The sequence below is a fragment of the Grampus griseus genome (assembly GCF_964374135.1).
Source record: "Grampus griseus genome assembly, chromosome: 7".
NCBI lineage: Eukaryota > Metazoa > Chordata > Mammalia > Artiodactyla > Delphinidae > Grampus > Grampus griseus.
Genome location: NC_139001.1, coordinates 58,012,031 through 58,029,658, shown reverse-complemented (window position 1 = coordinate 58,029,658; position 17,628 = coordinate 58,012,031). Strand labels below are relative to the sequence as shown.

Sequence of the window (17,628 nt, the reverse complement as noted above, 5' to 3'; positions counted from 1 at the left end):
TAGGAAGGCAAATGAGTTTTGAAACGCGATTTTGGTGCCCAAGTCAGGATAAATGATATACAGGCACAACTTATTTTATTGTGCTTCACTTTATTGTGCTTTGCAGATATTACATTTTATTTTATTTTTTTTTAAAGTACCAAAATTGTATTTATTTAAAATTCATATTACACTGAGAAAACTCTTACTTTCAAGGCATTTCAAATAATTTGGTGAATAACTTCAGTGCATCTCTTTGTAGTCCCACAAACTCTCATTAAATCCTGTTTCTCTCTTTAAACTGTTTGGAACGTGGAATTTTTAAACCTTGGCCCGTCACTGGTTTGACTCTATGGAAGTAATTTATTCTCTTGAGATTATGGTCTTCAGGGATTAAGTATGTCTAAGGACTTTCTAACAAAAGCCATAAATATTCACACACACAAATGCCCATTTTAATATTCTAGGCTCTTTATATTTGTTTGTTTTCACTTCTACTGTTTGTATTGAGCAAAGTTATAAAAATCACTGACACTTTATTGGTTTTGGCTTTCTTCCTCCAAACCTCATTATAAGGTAGAATATGGGTTAGTGGGGTTATTTGATTCAATGTGTCTCTTTACATTTAGTGTCAAGCCTTTCTTTATTTTTTTTCAGATTGTACTTTTTTTTTTTAACAAATTGAAGGTCTGTGGCAACCCTGAGTCACGCAAGTCTACTGGCGCCATTTTTCCCAAAGTATTTGCTCACCTTGTGTCTCATTTTGATAATTCAAGCAACATTTCAAACTTCTTCGTTATTATTGGTTATGGTGATCTGTGATTACTGACCTTTGATGTTACTACCACGGCTCGCTGAAGGCTCAGATGATGATTACCACTTGAATGAAGTTTTTTTAAATTGAGGCATAGTTGATTTACAATAGCAGTAAAGTAGTTTTTAATTAAGGTATGTACATTTTTTTTAGACATGATGCTACTGCACACTTAATAGCCTACAGCAGAGTATAAGCATAACTTGTACATGCACTGGGAAACCAAAAATAACGGTGTGACTTGCTTTATTGCGGTATTTGCTTTACTGCAGTAGCCTGGAACGGAATCTTCAGTATCTCCGAAGTAAGCCTGTACCGCTCAAGTCAGCTGAAGATCAGAGCTTTCTAAGCCAAAATGTTTTGTTTCCGTCCGCCACGCTTAATGGGGTGACAATAACTCTCCCAGAGGATGCTTGACAGAAGCACAGAGATGATGAGTACACAAGGAGGAAACTCAGATTCCTCACTCTCAAAGGACTCTAAGAGGTGGGTAGGCAATGGAATATAGGCAAAAAATATTATACCGAAAGCTTGAGAAGTGTATAAAAATCTGAAAATGCTCATAATTTTTTCTCAATCCACCTGAAAGGTTCAGACTTATATTTGTGACACACACCATGTACCTCTGAGAAAACGGTACCAGCTGAAAGAATGAAAAACAGAGGCACATTTTGGAGAAGTACTGGGATAGCTGACGTCCAAGGTTCTTTTAACTCTCAATTCTTTGAGATACAAGTCTAGCCTTACAAGGAGTTTCATGATGCCAAGCCATGGCAGAATTCCTAGAAGTGGAGCTTCCAAGGATTAGTGACCTAGGGTCTTCTACTTTGCCTGGTGCCACTTGATGGTACAGACTCTATTCTTCTCAACTAACGTAGGGCCTGGAGTCCAAGGGACACTCAATACATGAATAAATACATGCAGGCCTGAGGCTGGACAGAGGTGGAGGCCTGCAGCTATTATCTCCTTCGCTCTCCACTAACCTCGGGAAAACACAGAACTTGATCACCTACCAGGTAAATAAATGTCTGAGTGACTCTTTGGGGAAGTCTAACTATAGTTGGGTCTAAAAAGAGAACATGGGCAATAGGGTGATTTCTCTATGTATTTACAGAATTACTTTGAAGTTCTCTAATAAGTAATGTGCCCCAAACACAAACACAAACACACACACACACACACACACACACGCATCCTAGGACACTACAGTTCATGACTATTCTCACCCATTAGGAAAAACTCAACTAGAAGGGGGTATGTCACTTAGAAGTCTGGAGCCTGTGAGACACACAAGGGAGTAGTTGGTCTAGGGTTTGGGTCTATCTCATCTTTAATGAGAACTTGTAAGCACAGTCAACTTTGGATACATTTATGAGGTGTCCACTATGCACCATAGGACATAAATCAGATAATGACCCGCCAATGGTTTCTCATTTCACTTTAAAAATCCAAGCTCTGCCTAGGCTCACAAGGACCCACAAGGTCTGCGTCCCCCCGCACACCCAGCTCTCTGACCTCATCTCAAGTAAACTCCCTCTTGCTAATTTCCTTCCAGGTCTTTCTGTTCCTTAAATGCACAAGCTCATTTGCATCCTGGCCCTGACACTTGTAAGCCCTCTCACCTGGTACACTCACCTCCTTGGTTCCTTTTCATTCTCCAGTTGTCAGCAAAAATGCCCCCTCTCATGTCCCATCTCTACTCCCATTTTCTTTTATACATTGCACATGTCACCACCTGACATTTTTTCATTTAATTGTTTACTTACTTGTACATCCCTCCCCAAGCTCCATAGGACCTTGTTTCCTGCTGTCGCATCTGACTCCTGGTAGGTGCTCAATAAATATTATTTATTTATTGAGCAGCATCAATATTATTTGTTGAATGAAATATTTGTTGAATGAAAAAGAAAATCAATCTCTCTTAAAAATTCTACCAGAACATAACATTTGTTTAAGAGCCTAAGGCTGTTCCCCCTAAAGCAGTGACTAAGGAATGCCAAGGCTAGACTTGCACTTTCTTCTTGGGAAGGCTTAGGTTAAAGGGAAATCTGCCAGGGAAAGGACACTGGAGATGAGCAGTAAACCCTTTAGCCAACCGGGGGGCTTGGCAGTGTGTGCAGAGTCTCATGCAGTGCAAGTGGCTCATGTCACTGGGCAGTGGGGAAGAGAAAAATGGGTCAGGAAAGTTAAAAACAAATAAATAATCCAATCGGAAAGGAAGGGGAAGAAATTAAAAGATAAAGGAAATAAGGCAGGAAAAGATGGAGACAAAGGTGAGATCACATGGTGGGCGGGGGCCGGTTCCAACTGCATCACTGACAAAGCGGCCTTGGAGGCCACTCTCCGCAGTGGGTGTAGGTGTTGGATGTGAAAGCGCTTTCTGCCCTTCCTCTGTGCCCAGGTGTTCCCAGATCCGCGTCAGTTTCTCCGAATAAGGAATTTTAAGGATGAATGAGACTGCAGAGATCAGAGTCCACACCATCATTTACAGAAGAGGAAACGGGGGTCCAGAGAGGTTAAGTGATCTGCCTCTGTCACACAGCAGGCAGCAGCAGAACTGGTGCCAGAAGCCCGGTCTCTCTCTCCATGGTCCAGTGTCATTATGGCCTTAAGCCTCATTTTAAGTTCAGAGGAGGATTTCACTTAATTCCTCTCTATAAGCATAAGAAGAGGTGGAAAGAAGAGGGGTAGAGAGAAGGCTGTGATGTGGAGGGAAGCAGTTGAGGGTAGGGTTTGTATTGCTGTTGGGGATGTTATTATAATCAAAGGCCGAAGAAAAGTGGATTGAGACCCCGAGGCGAATAAAGATAATCACAGTCCTGGACTTCAAAGAGAATTTTAAATGCATATATCACCCTATTCAATACATAGACCAGTCCCAGCCTAATGACAGAGTAAAACAATAATCAACAGTCTCCGGACCAATCAGATGAAGAATCCTCCATGTTAATCTACAGAAACAGAAAATGAAGGACGGACAGAGATTATAGTACAACACGGTGGTTCTCACCAGTCTGGGTAAAGCCGTAAAGAATCCCAGCCAGCGACCCTCCTATGGTGACCCCAAATCAACAGAGACTGAATAAGGGCAACAGTGACATGGATAAAATATAAGAACAATTGTTTTTTATAATTCTGGTTTTTCAAGTTGTGTTTCCATGACTACCTGTTATGGTTCAGTATTTCCCTGGTAGTAGAAACATATTTTAGAATACTATATTCCTTCCATTCTAAAACACCACCTTCTTCAATAGCAAAATACCCCCCTTATAGCTTTTTCAGGGGAAAAGGAAACAGTACCAAATTAAATGTATGCATTTATTGTAAGAGAAATTCTACGTGCAACTTGTTAAAACATGGGAACTATGTGATTTAAAAGAGCAGAAACAAAGGAATTAACTTCTTCCCCATAAACTTATCAGTACAGCTACATAGAGGGATGATCATTTAAAAATAATCTCAGAAACAGAGAAATTAAAAACAAATTTTGTCCTATTCTATGTCCTGCTAATATAAATTGGTATAATTTTACTTGGGGAAATATTTGCAATACATTTCCTTATGTTTTGGCAGCTCAGCCTCCACTGACCCTACTTACAATGATGTCCTTCAGTTTTCGTTTGGAGACACATCCATCCATCCCTCCCTCCCTCCCTCCCTCCTTCCCAGACCCTGTGGGTCCAGAGGAATTCACTCCCATTCCAGATACACGAAGAGCTGGCTCATGGGATCCTTGCATTCATGTGGCCCCAGAGACTTTTTTGGCGATGGCCTGTGACCTCATCAGAACCAAGGGAATTTGTGGCCAGAGGAGAGGACTCTTCCTGAGGGATGAGATTGGAGTTGGATCTGTGAAGATGGAGGGGCTGGAATTGGCTCACTCTTCCTCTCACCCACATGGGGTTTGAAAATGAGACCAACAAAGTGGGGGAGCTGGGGATGGAGAACACCCAGCTGTTGACATTGTTGGCTGAATCCATCTATACCTGAAGCTAGCTCTATTTTGGACTTTTAACTTACACTAGCAAATAAATTCTCTATTTTGTTTAAGCTAGTGTGATCAGGTTTTCTATCACTGGCAATACAAACACTCTTACGTGATACAGAAATCAGTACTAGAAGTGAATGTTGAATGTGACTAACCCTAAAATGTGCAACTGGCTGATTTAAGGTTGGATGACAGCTAGTGCAGGCTTCCTGCACTAGGAGGTTGACCATCCCGGCTATGTGATGGCAACACTGCTGGTTATGGTGCCACCTATCGAATCCTGGGTCTAAGACCACGAGCCTCCTGAAGGTGCACCGTTAAAGGATTTGGAGATGAAATTTAGAAGGTTGGAGTGTGTCGGCTACTTGCAGCCTTCAGTGAGAGCCACAGGAAAGAGAGAAACATAGGATGAAACTGATTGGAAGCCCAGAGGCAGGGAAAAAGGGCTTTGTTAATAGAGGCCTTTTTTTTTTCCTGTGAGGTGCAACCAAGATGGTTGAAGAGTCAAAAAATCTGGAGCTTTGTGGGTTTAAAAACCCAAATTCTCAACACTATGCGAACATTAGATAGAGCAAGGCCTGATGGTAAGAACAATATCAGGAAAGAGGTTTGAAACCTAGGAGAAGCCCGATTCCCCATCGTCTCTCCAAAGGACTGTGGTCTCTCATCTGAGCAGAAGGCCCGTGACATTCATTGTGATACACTGGTTTCCATCTCAGGAGCGAGGAGTAAATTATTAGTGGGTTCACCACCTCAGGCCACTGTTTCAAACTGTACCTAATCAGAGGCCACAAAATTTGGGAGCGGAGGATGGTTCATTTGCTGGGAGACAGAAATGCCCAGGCTTGGCTTCACATTCAAAGAGTACGACTCAACGCAATCCTGAGTTTTGTTCACTAGTCCATGGAGTTCAGGCATTAGAGAATCCTACCACGTTTCTAAGTACTAGAGGATAAAGCCCCAGAATGGTCGAAAACAGTTTATGATTGCTCAGATCCTAAGTCAACCCCTAGATCCCCGAAGCCAGGAGAACAGGGTGTAGGCCGTGGAACAGGGGCAGCCCTGCTCTTAGAGATGGCTCTGAAGGCAACAGATAAGGAAGGCCCACCCAGAGAGCAGGAGGTTAAGCCACTGGATGACCAAAGTCCTCATTCCGTTGCCACACAGCTAGAATCTGTTCAGTGGGTTATAAAATATGCTAGAGACAGGAGAGCAATGTCTCCGCTCCTTTCCCAAATGGAAGTTTAATTGTGAAATTCTTCTGCTGCTCTCCCTCCACCATTGTATACTGGGTGTTAAATTTAATTTAGCACTGGACCGTGAGATACTACCTTCAGCACTGACGGACAAGACTGTGGAAAGTGTGCACTCGGCGCTGGACTTGGACCTGGATTGGCCACCTATTCTAGGGAGGAGGGTGAGTGTGATTTATTATGTGGGAGCATTTTTGAAACTGTATGTGTGGGAAGATGTGTGTGTGTTGCATAGGTAAATAGAGTATACACTGGTTGCTTTGGGGCTGTCCAGCATCCATTCTTCTGAATTACAGTAGAGCCTCAGATCTGGGGAGAGAGACATCCACTGATCTCTACTCCTGCTCTTCTGGCTTCAGTTGGGCTAACTCTACCCGGGCTCCAGGAATGGAAAGTGACCAGCCCTGGCCACTTAGAGCCTGCGGTTCCCTGGCTGCAGTGATTGGTTCAGAGATGAGCATGTGACTACTTCGTACCAAGGAGATGCAATGAGACTTTTTCTAAGACGTGTGGGGCTGGGACTGGTGGTATGACAGCCACGCTGTACACACATGGAGACTGAGAATGAAGCCCGTGCAGTGAACAAGCTGTGAGAGGAGCCTGAGGCTAACGGATAAATTAGGAGTTTGGGATTAACAGATACACACTACTATATCCCACTCCTGGGCATATATCTGGAGAAAACTCTAATTCAAAAAGATACATGCACCCCGATGTTCACAGCAGCACTATTTACAATAGTCAAGACGTGGAAGCAACCTAAGTGTCCAGTGACAGAGGAATGGATAAAGAAGATGTGGTATGTATACACAATGGAATACTACTCAGCCATTAAAAAGAATGAAATGATGCCACTTGTAGCAACTTGGATGGACCTAGAGATTATCATACTAAGTGAATTAAGTCAGAGAAAGACAAATATCATATCACTTATGTGTGGAATCTTTAAAAAATGACACAAATGAACTTATTTATAAAACAGAAACAGACTCATAGACATAGAAAACAAACTTATGGTTACCCAAGGGGGAAGAGGGTTGGGGAGGGATAATCAGGAGTTTGGGATGAGCAGATACAAACTATTATATATAAAATAAACAACAAGGTCCTATCTTATATCTTATACCTATATATCTTATTGAACTATATTCAATATCCTGTAATAAACCAAAATGGAAAAGAATATGAAAAAGAATATGTACATAGATATATAAAACTGAATCAGGGCTTCCCTGGTGGCGCAGCGGTTAAGAGTCCGCCTGCCGATGCGGGGGACACGGGTTCGTGCCCCAGTCCGGGAAGATCCCATGTGCCGCGGAGCGGCTGGGCCCGTGAGCCATGGCCACTGAGCCTGCGCGTCCGGAGCCTGTGCTCCGCAACGGGAGGGGCCACAACAGTGAGAGGCCCGCGTACCACAAAAAAAAGATTATTGCTAATTTTTAAGCATGATAATGTTATTGAGGTTATGTTGTTTTTTACAAAGAGTCCTTAAATTTTTCGAGATACATACCGAAATATTTGTGGATGGAAAGGTATGATGTCTAGGTTTGCCCTGAAGTGAAAAAGGGGGAAAATAGCTAAAGGTTTAAAGAAAACAAAATTGGCCAGAGAAAATCATTCTTGAAGCTGTGTGAGGCCCACGTGGCAGTTTGTTATAATGTTCTGACTACTTTTCATATACATTTGAAATGTTTCTGTAATAAAAAGTTTAAACAGTAAAATAAAAATGACTCGAGGCTCACTCCCTTCTTCATCCACTAGAGGCTGTTAAAGGGGTTTGCTCACTCTGTTATAATCATGCTCAGACCTGGGAGTTACAGAAGTTACCTTTTTCTCCTCATAATGATCTCTTTGGTTGATAGATGAAATGGGACAGACTGAGGGCTCCCTTATACTGATTCAGAACCCAAGTAGCTCTTCCTAGAAAAGCATTCAACTCAAAATTGGAGACCCTCTTAATGGCAACAAAAAAGCAAAAATCTAAATTCCAACCAACCAACCAAAGAACAAAAGAAAGCAACGCTCCTCCTAGATCAGCACTGTCTAGTAGAAATAATTTGAGCTATATGTGCAGTTCTATATTTTCTACTAGCTACATTAAAAAGAAAAAAAAGTGAAATACTAATAACATTTTATTTAACACCCTATTTCAAAAATATCATTACAACATGTACTCACAATAAAAAACCTATTAATTAGGCATTTTGCACTCTTTTTTCCTATTTTACTATTTTAGTGTGTATTTTACTATGGGTGACATTTCAAATGCTCAAGAACCGCTACCACACTGGACAACACTTCTCTAGATGGTGAGGGCCTGGTGGGAAGGAGCCCCGTCTTATCCTAAATGATTTGATTAAAATGCAAACATTTCCCAGGTGGTCACCGACATTCAATACAAGTGGCCCCCCAGGGGAAAAAACCACGTGAGATATAGAAAAATGTTTCTTACAATTCAAGGGGCCAATGGGTGGAAAGCCCTGTTTTTACATCCTGCCATGTATCTGTTTGCGCACACACCCAGGGAGAAGCTGCTGGAATATGGATAGCTGTGTGTTCCTTCTGGCTGCTAATCTGGTTGCTAATCATTAGGTATGAAGCCCAGGATGGGGCCTCTATAATGATTTCTGGGGTGGGGACAACAGCTATATTGTTCCCTGTTCAGTCTTCTCTCCAGCCATATGGCTGGTTACTCAGTGTCTCCTGCTGGAGAATAGAACCATGTGGACAAGAAAGCCCTTCCCTGGGCTTCTCAGGAAAAAAGGCTCTATCCAGCTCTGCACCTTTGGGCCTGATGGCACTCATCTGAAGCCTGAAGGAAGGGCTCACTGACCCGAGACTCCCCCTGGTGCCCCCTGACGCCAAAGAAGCAGCACCAGGCTAGTGCAGCTGCTATGTGGAGAAGCAGACCCAGATCCTCTGCACAGGGACAGGAAATGGGGGTGTTTGTGGGTGTCACAACAGGGAGGGCCCGTCTGGGATTCAGACCAAGGATGCTAGACAACCTGCAATGTGCCAGACTGTCCCACTCAGTAAAGAATTGACCCGCATGACCTACAGAAGTCCTGTTGGACACTGCTGTAGGTGAAAAAACTGCTTAGTTATCTGAGCCGAGAACTTAACTCCATTTTACATACAATTCAAAGTAATTATTGCACTGCTGTATTAGTCCCTGAATTTTCCAGTAATGCAACTGTCATAGAAATGAAATACTATGTTTTGCTCAGCTCCTTACCCAGGGTTGCTCACCTCTGCTGGAAAATGTGTCCCAAGGTATCGCCACTTGCGGTACCTAAGTCTCTCTTACCCAAATTAGCCTGCAGTTGCAGCTGTCCCACTCATAGTGATTATCAGTGTAGCTGCAAACCCGTTTGCTAATCAGTTGTACCCCATCACTTCCAAATTGAAGTTGTTTTATAATAAATTACATTCCTTTCATTTCTCTTTTTAATTACAGATAAAGATTACATGGATCTGGGGGGACATGACGTGTGAGGTCAGATTATTTTCCCGGTGAAGGTTCACTGAAGCTTGTGAAGGGGGCATTAGAAAATACTGTTATTCAAAGTGAGCCCGGGCTCAGACAGGGCTGCAAGCCACCGCCTCCGTGCATACCCCTGACTGAGCTCCTTTAAAGTCAGGCACGGTAGTTTGAGGGCTCTGCTTGTCCAGCCTGGGAAATAAAGAGAGGAACCCACGGGGACATCACAGCTGCTCACCTATAATCCTGGGAGGGAATCTCACACTTTGTTTCCCAACGGTCACAGCTGCATGCGGTGCTTCTTGCCCCTGTTTCTCAGCAGGCCCTGCTTCTCTCAGTGGCTTGGCTGAAACAATTTGTTCTACTCGAATGACCCCAGATTCCATCTGATTTTGCCACTTCAAGAACTTTCTGCCTCCCATTTGGCTGCTCTGGAATCTCCAAATGACTGACTGGGAAAACAGACTGTTGGAAAAACACCTCCAGGTTGTCTCTAAAGGGATGGCCGCCCTATCAGACGACGGAAATGCCTCCCGCTGGACCAAATGCACGTATGTGTTCCCTCAACTCCAAATATAGGTCCAGGGGCAAGAGATCAGAAGAGGTGCAACCACAAGGTGATCTGCTCTACCATTTTGTGTGTGTGTTTTGCTTTATTGGTTTTTTTTGTTTTTGCTCAGTGCTGACTAAATGACTCTTCCCCTGCTGCATGGAAGCTGCTTAATTCAGTCTTGGATCATTTCATCCTGTTTGAGAACCATTCCAACAGAATGGACAGAATGATGGCTTACGTAAAAAGCTCCAGGACTATGTTTAAATATTGACTAGTTTGAGAAGAGCAAACCACAAAGACTTGAGGTGTAAAAACCACATGTGGTTTATGTTTTATAGGACACCCTCAGGAAGGTAAATGGACATAGTTAAAAAAAATCAAACTGGTTTCTCCCTCACCCTTACCTACAACCATTAAGAAATAAAAAACAAAATAAGACTAAACAGCAATTAAACAGAACCCAATCTGGGTGTTACTCTTGGCCTCGGGGTGGCAGCTCTGTCGAACAAGGCAAATATGTAGCTGTCTGGGTTCCACGGCTAAGGTCAAGCATAATGGCCGCCGGGGCCAGAGCTCCTCCCGGCCCGGCCACCGCCCCTCTCGGTCATCACAGCTGCTTCCTTCCAGAGTCGCTTCTCCAACTCCAGCTCCTCTGGCCCCATGCTCAACCTCCTGGCCAGTCTTCTCCAACCAGAAAGAAAAACGCACAAAGAAGACTACTTCCTAGGAATCAAATCTTCGATGATCTTTTACCTGCTCTCCCCATGTACCTGTCTCTGACCTCACGGCTGACTAGGGAGCCGGAACGCTGCGAGGGCTCCCAGGCAGTCACTCAACACTCAGAATCCACTGTGTGCCAAGTGCTGTTTTAGGTGTCGCGGATGCCACAGGGATCAGACAGGTGAGATCACACAGTGATCTCCACCCTCACAGAGCTCACGTTCATATCTGAGTTGATGATGTGATGGAAGGAAAACAATTTACCCCCCGTTCCGTGCCGCACAGGTGTTACAGAGTACCCAGGTCAGTGCCAGAGGAAGGGCTAATTCAGGCAGACTCTAGTGTAAACGTATAGTGCACCAAAGTCCTGGGGTAATCATTTCGATTTGAGAACCATTTCCGTACAAACGTACTTGAGGGTGCACTGCCAGGCCAGCCCACAAAAGTCTATTTAATTCATAACATGACTAAACTAAAACTTTAGTTCCAATGCTTCAAAGGAGAGGACTCAGAAGTGATGGATGGGAGAGGGCTTCATGATTCTCTGCTGCGCCAGCCTCAGCCTCTGCCCCATCCCCAAGCCGGCCCTACACCTTCCCTTGACCGCACTCAGGACATAAGGGGCTCCTGTCCCTAAGTACTTCTTACCCAGAAGTCATAATTCCCCTCCACAGGGTAAGATGACCTCATCAAAATGTCAGGAGGAAATCGACTTGTTGCCTTTTATCTTTAAAGACAGAGGAGTTGTTAACCCAAACGACATTGAGTTAGTGGACATTTTGTTGAGAGAAAGGAAGCCATTTGGTTGGAGGGAGGTGCTGTACAGTACAGTCACACTGTCTAGGGTAAACTTTCTTAACTTTCTCCTACTTTTTATAGTTTTCTTCCTTCACTTAAATATATATATATTTTCTTATGAAAAAGTCATACATGAAAAGTTTAGAAAATAGGAATAATATAATTTTTAAAGTGACCCATTAGTACTCAGAGAAAACCAGTTACCATTTTGGAATTTCCTTCCAGTCTTTTTTCCTCTCAGTGTGTGCATCTGAAATGGAATCATACTGTATATATATAGTTTCATACTCTTCTTTCTCACACTTCCCCATGTTATTAAATATTATCCTAACACAATTTTAATAGTTGCATATTTCATTTTTATAGATGTTCCATTACCTATGTAAATACTCTTCGTTGTTAGATATTTAAACTGCATCCAATTTATTATTACAAATCCTACTATGATTAACACACTTGTATCCAAATGTTTGTGGTCCTTTCAGATTATTTCCTTAGGATAAATTTATTAGAGTACAATTACTAGAATGGAAGATAGGAAGTTTTTCCTTTTTCCCCTTGATACATGTTGTTATACTGTTTTCTTAGTTTTCGCATTCATATTCTCACTAGCACCCATTTCATTTCTTTTCAACATTGCTTTTATCACTTTTCAAAATGTGCCAGTTTGATAGACAAAAAAATTGTATGTATGAGCCATTTTAATTTTCATTTCTTTGATTATTAATGAGGTTAACAATGTTTTATATGTATTTATTGTCTTCTCCATTATTAGTATATTTTTCTCCATTAGTTATCTGGATTTTTTTTTTAAATCACAGGGTTTTAATCTTTTCCCTTATTTCTTCCACTTTTCAATTTAAAGACCACCTAAAAGCTCCATGACTTTTCATAGACAAAATAAAATGTTCTGACCATTGGGGGACTGGGTGGATAGCAGTGACCATTTCTGTGTGTTTATAAATAAAATTTCATAAATCCAGAATCGCCCCTACTCCCAACATATATACATTTACAAAAGAATTCCCTGAGATTGCAACTGTGGATAATTTTGTGCAGCCTCTGAGAATGTTCAACATCTAAGAAATGTTTCCATCCCATACCGGGAGGAAGGAGCAGGACATCCGGGCACATCTGACCACGGTTCTTCCTGTCTCAAAAGCAGAAGTAGGAATACCCTGATTTATGCTACACACGTGCAGACATGTGTAAACCTCTAAAGTCTGAGTACAGAAAACAACCATTATGACCCTGAGTCACCTTATTCCATTTTTCACAAGACCAAAGTTCCCAGGAACTAAGGAGTAACTTAGGCTGACGTGATGAGTATCCAAGCTTCTGTTATGTTTGCCATTTTCCTTAGTAATTCTGCAAATATTCTGCAAAAAGTAAAATCTAACTTAGAATTTTTTTGATTGAAAACTTGGTGCTAAAAACCTTTCTGAGCCTAAGTCATTCAAAGTAACTACAGTTATCTATTTGATGATTCACCGGAGGACCTGGGCTGGAATGACATTCTCCGGTCTCCTTTCCACCTGTGTCTTCCCAAGTTAAGAGCTATTCCTTACTTGGTACAGTTTTCGCTCCTGGACTTAGAAGATGCTGGCACAACGCTAAACACTCAGCAACATCAGCTATCATTACTATTGTTAAGTGAGCTAAACTTCTCCCCAGTTAGTGCTACTTGGTAAAAGAGGGAACACAACAGATGAAGTGGCTCTTTTTGTTTATAGAGGGATAATTCAATGTAATTTAAGAATAAAGAATTTACTCTATGTCATAGTTGAGAAAACCTGGGTACTCGTAATTTCAGAGTCTCCATTTTATATTGGTTCTACAGCTCGTTTTCAAGTCTACTTAGGCCTATTTCAAAAAGATGGCATTGATCTACACAATTCTCTTTTATGAATGCCTCTGCTTTTTTGTGCAATTTCAAATATCACTAGACTTAATGAACACAAATTCAGAAAAAATGCCCCAGAAACTTCCTAAAAATACCATTTCTCCTAAAAGTTAAGGAGAAATAGGGATTCGTAAATTGAGTTTATGTTCACTGCCTTGTTTTCATTTCACCTGGAGAGGCTCCCTGCCAACTGCAGGTGAGAGTTCCAGGAGGATGGGGACCCCAAATCCTCCACTTCAGAGAGCAGGCTTATCTTCAGTGCACTAAGAAAATGTCCCAAAGCCCTTGGGGACTGTCTCACCCAACTGGGAAATGGAAGAAAGAACTTCTTTTCAAGTCTGCTTTATTCTAGTGGTTGAGGAGTGCAGAAAGAACAGTAATGGTCTGTGAATGTTTTCAGAGGTGGCACATAATGAACTGAAAGAAAGCAGGCCTTGAGACAAGATCTGGGGTCTCTGAACAAGTGAGAAAACAAAATGATTCCTATCATTATGCCCAGGTTCAGCCACCACAAGATGAGGGACTCAGACGTGAAACACAGTTGTGCCCAGAGTCAAGTAAAGCTTCAGCAGAACTGAATACCACACAGAAAACGCTTTGCAGATCCAACTCTCGTTGGCAGGGAATTCACGGAAAATCAATATGAAGATGACCGGTGTGAAATTTTATTTTCCAAAGTACAGTACAGAACTTTCTAGTCATCCTGGGTTTACTCCTACCTCGTGCAAAATGCTCTGTAGGGGCACATTTCTAATACTCTTCATCAGCAGTGCCTACTGAATTCTCTTCGGCCTCTAATGCACCAATGCAGAGATTAGGTTTTCTTCCCTTGCTTTCCGCCCTCTCCCTACATCTTGCAAATACAGATGACAGTTTCTCAGAAACGCTGAGAGATACATAAAGTTGAGGTATCTCAAAGTCTTCATAGGCATAAAGACGCACAAGGTTGAACAACGGAGAACAACAACACATATTATACCCCGGATTCACTAACAATTACTTAAAAACAGTGTAAAAGGCAGTGTACAATATATATTACTTAGGAAGTAACTGGGACCTGTTATTGCTTTGCTAGCATTTGGGCTTTTACAAAAATAAAGTCCACAGAAGGACTGGATCAACTCAGTGCGTATTTTCCTTAAGTATTTTCCTCCCACTCCCTCCCACACACAAGCAAGCAATTACATTTTAAAAAATATAAAATCAGAACTGGATGAAAGTCAAATCAGTTTTTTTTTTAATCCATAAATCTGGGAATATAAAATCACTATAAGTTTATCATGGTAATATATTTAAAATCTCTAGTTCTATTTTCCTCAGCATAAGTATTAAAGTATTGAAAGCTTTAGAATTTACTTGTAAGATAATGTAAAATATTACTATCTTCGTAACAAAAGAAATTCATGAATTTATGGAAAAGGGAATAATATTTATAAAACATGTTAGTAAAAGCACTTGCATATGTTTGCATATCAACATTTCAAAGTATTCAAAGGTCATTTATTTTAAAATATTGAGGGCCTCCTTGGTGGTCCAGTGGTTAAGACTCCAGGCTTCCACTGCAGGGGGCGTGGGTTTGATCCCTGGTCAGGGAACTAAGATCTTGCATGCCATGTGGCGTATCCAAAAAAAAAACAAAAATTAAAGTGTAATATTTAAAGTATAATTAAAGGAAAGTTAAGAATTGCTTTACTCAAACTTGCAGTTTCTAAAAATTTATCAGAACCAGAGAGCCTGGACGTATCAAAGATTAAGTAGAAACCCACATTCAAGAGAGTTCCATGGAATTCTCAGAAAGAGAGAGCAGGCAAAGGGTCATCTGAGGACATTATTTTAGCCTAAACTTTGAATACCATTCAAACAGGGGAGCCAATGCCTGATATTAACAAAATGCAGTTTTCTACGGGTAAGGTCAGAGGACAGCCCACCCTGTCTGCCAAAATTAGTGGATGAGGAATCATTTCATGAAGTCATACACAAAAATGAAATAGACTGTAAAGGTTTGCTGCCATCCCTCAATCATCGCTTTGCTTGGCTAGGCTGACTGCCGGCAGGAATATCTCCCTCTGCAAAACTGTTTCGAAGTAATGACTTGGAGGAAGTGGTGTGCTGATACCATGAAAAAAAAAAATCCCTCAAACACAAAGATAGTTCAAAAAGCATCTGTATATGGCTCAGAGGAAACAAACAGCTCAGCTAATTTTCAACTCAAAATAAACCCAAGAGACCAGTTTACCTTGGCTATAACCACACACACACACACACACACACACACACACACACACACGCAGGAAAACTGAGGGTCAGCAATTATCCAGTGATTTTGTTCTATGCCAAAGGGGATGAAAGGGGAAGATTATCCATCCTGGGGCCAGAATGGAATAAGAGACGATACCCCACCCCACATGGCTTCCCACACAGATTCACATGTATGTAAGGGGACTTCACACCATTCTCTCCATGAGACCGGTGGGCCCTAGAATCTGACGTCCCTCCCTGAAGCCAGTAGTAGATCAGAAGCCATTCTGAGACTCTAACATATGGTCTCTCCATCACTGAAGCCTTTCCATGGGTTTTCCTTCCACAATGCTGTCCTTACAGAGCTAAGAAAGGAGCAGGGCACCTAAAACTTTTTTTGTGTGTGTGTGTCAACATTAGGCTGAAATACATCTACAATCTTTTAAAATGAACAATATTGAATTTTCAACTTTTGAGCATTTAAAAATATTCTTCAAATTAAGCCAACACATCAACAACAAAGATCACATTTATATTTGGTTTTGAAAACCATTTGGAATTTTCTGTAAAAGCAGCTACTTTTCTGACAGAATAGATGGAGATTGCTACCAAAATCTTAAAAAGATCCTTATTTTTATTTTCAAATAACTTTCATTTGAGAAGATCATTAGCTATGTCAGCAAAAGCCTTTAAATTGTTTTTTCAATCCTGGTTTTGTATCACTACTTTGACGTCTTTCTTGCTGATAGGGTGAAGGAAGTTCCAAAAGCCCTTCAGTTCTGATCAGTTGAGGAAATTCATCTCACAGCTGAAGGCTTATTTATTTGATTTGATTTTCATTTTTGTGAGAGGAAGACAGGAAAAAGTGATTGAATTTTAATATCAGAAACGTGCCATTGACCGTCAACTGGGTAGTAAGATTTTTAGTTTAAAACTTTTAGTACCCAGGTCACATGTGGGGACAATGAAAGTATTTGAAAGGATGCTTTCCCTTCCCCTTGACAATATTCAGGCTGGGCGCAGGAAGCAGAGATTTTGTCTCAGCTCAGGAGCCCACCCACAAGAGCAGCTCCACGCTAGTTTTCGACATTTGTCTTTCTAGGTGGAACACCCGTCAGCAATTCTCTGAAGCTCATAAAACCCAGCATAACCTTTTGGGCTTCTCTGGTAAAAACACATTGAGTAATAAAGGACAGAATGCTTTCTGTTCAATGTTTCCTGTGCTATTCTCTGGCCAGAAGAAATACCAAATCATAGGCATCTGGAAAAGAGAGATGGCCCAGAAAAAACAATGGTCTTACACAGCCTGTGAGCGGTGACCCCCTAAAGGCTCGTCTCCTGCTGTCTGCTGCCTGTGGAGCTACAAGCATTGGAGCAAAGAGCCGTTTCTATCAGACTTGACTCAAGTGATAGGGGGACTTAAAGGGCAGTGGTCGACTTCTAGGGAGTGAAATGTTGTCTGATCACCGTGAGGATACAGGGAGTGGTGAAAAGATGCGGGTCCATGGCAGTGACAGTGAGAGAAGGAAGTGTGCGCCATGAGATTGCACACCGTGTGATGTTAGTATCTTCCCTATGAGCTTTCCCAAAGGCATCATTCAGCTTCAGAAAACAATTAAAAGGCCCATCAACATCTCTGTGTGTAGTTTACACATCATACGATGCTTTCTTGGCTGGTCCGTGGGCATAGAAAGAATTGAATAAGATCCCAGAAAGTAGACGAGCTACAAAGTGAACTGATGCAGAGGAGGAAAGGGCATGACTTAGGAGGGCAAGGATTCAAAAAAGGTCTCTGAGGTTTCATTTCCACAGTTCTTAGTCACATAAATTTCCTTTCTGGATCTTACCAGTGACTAATGGGCCTTAGAAAATGAATGGGGTACTAGGTGGAAAATGCCAGA

At 41.8% G+C, this 17,628-nt stretch overlaps 1 protein-coding gene across 1 annotated transcript in view; it reads right to left on the bottom strand.

The window, feature by feature from the left end:
- The window catches only part of WIPF1 (WAS/WASL interacting protein family member 1), a 114,465-nt gene that overhangs the window by 34,948 nt on the left and 61,889 nt on the right, over positions 1-17,628 (bottom strand). The gene's annotated exons all lie outside the window — the stretch shown is intronic.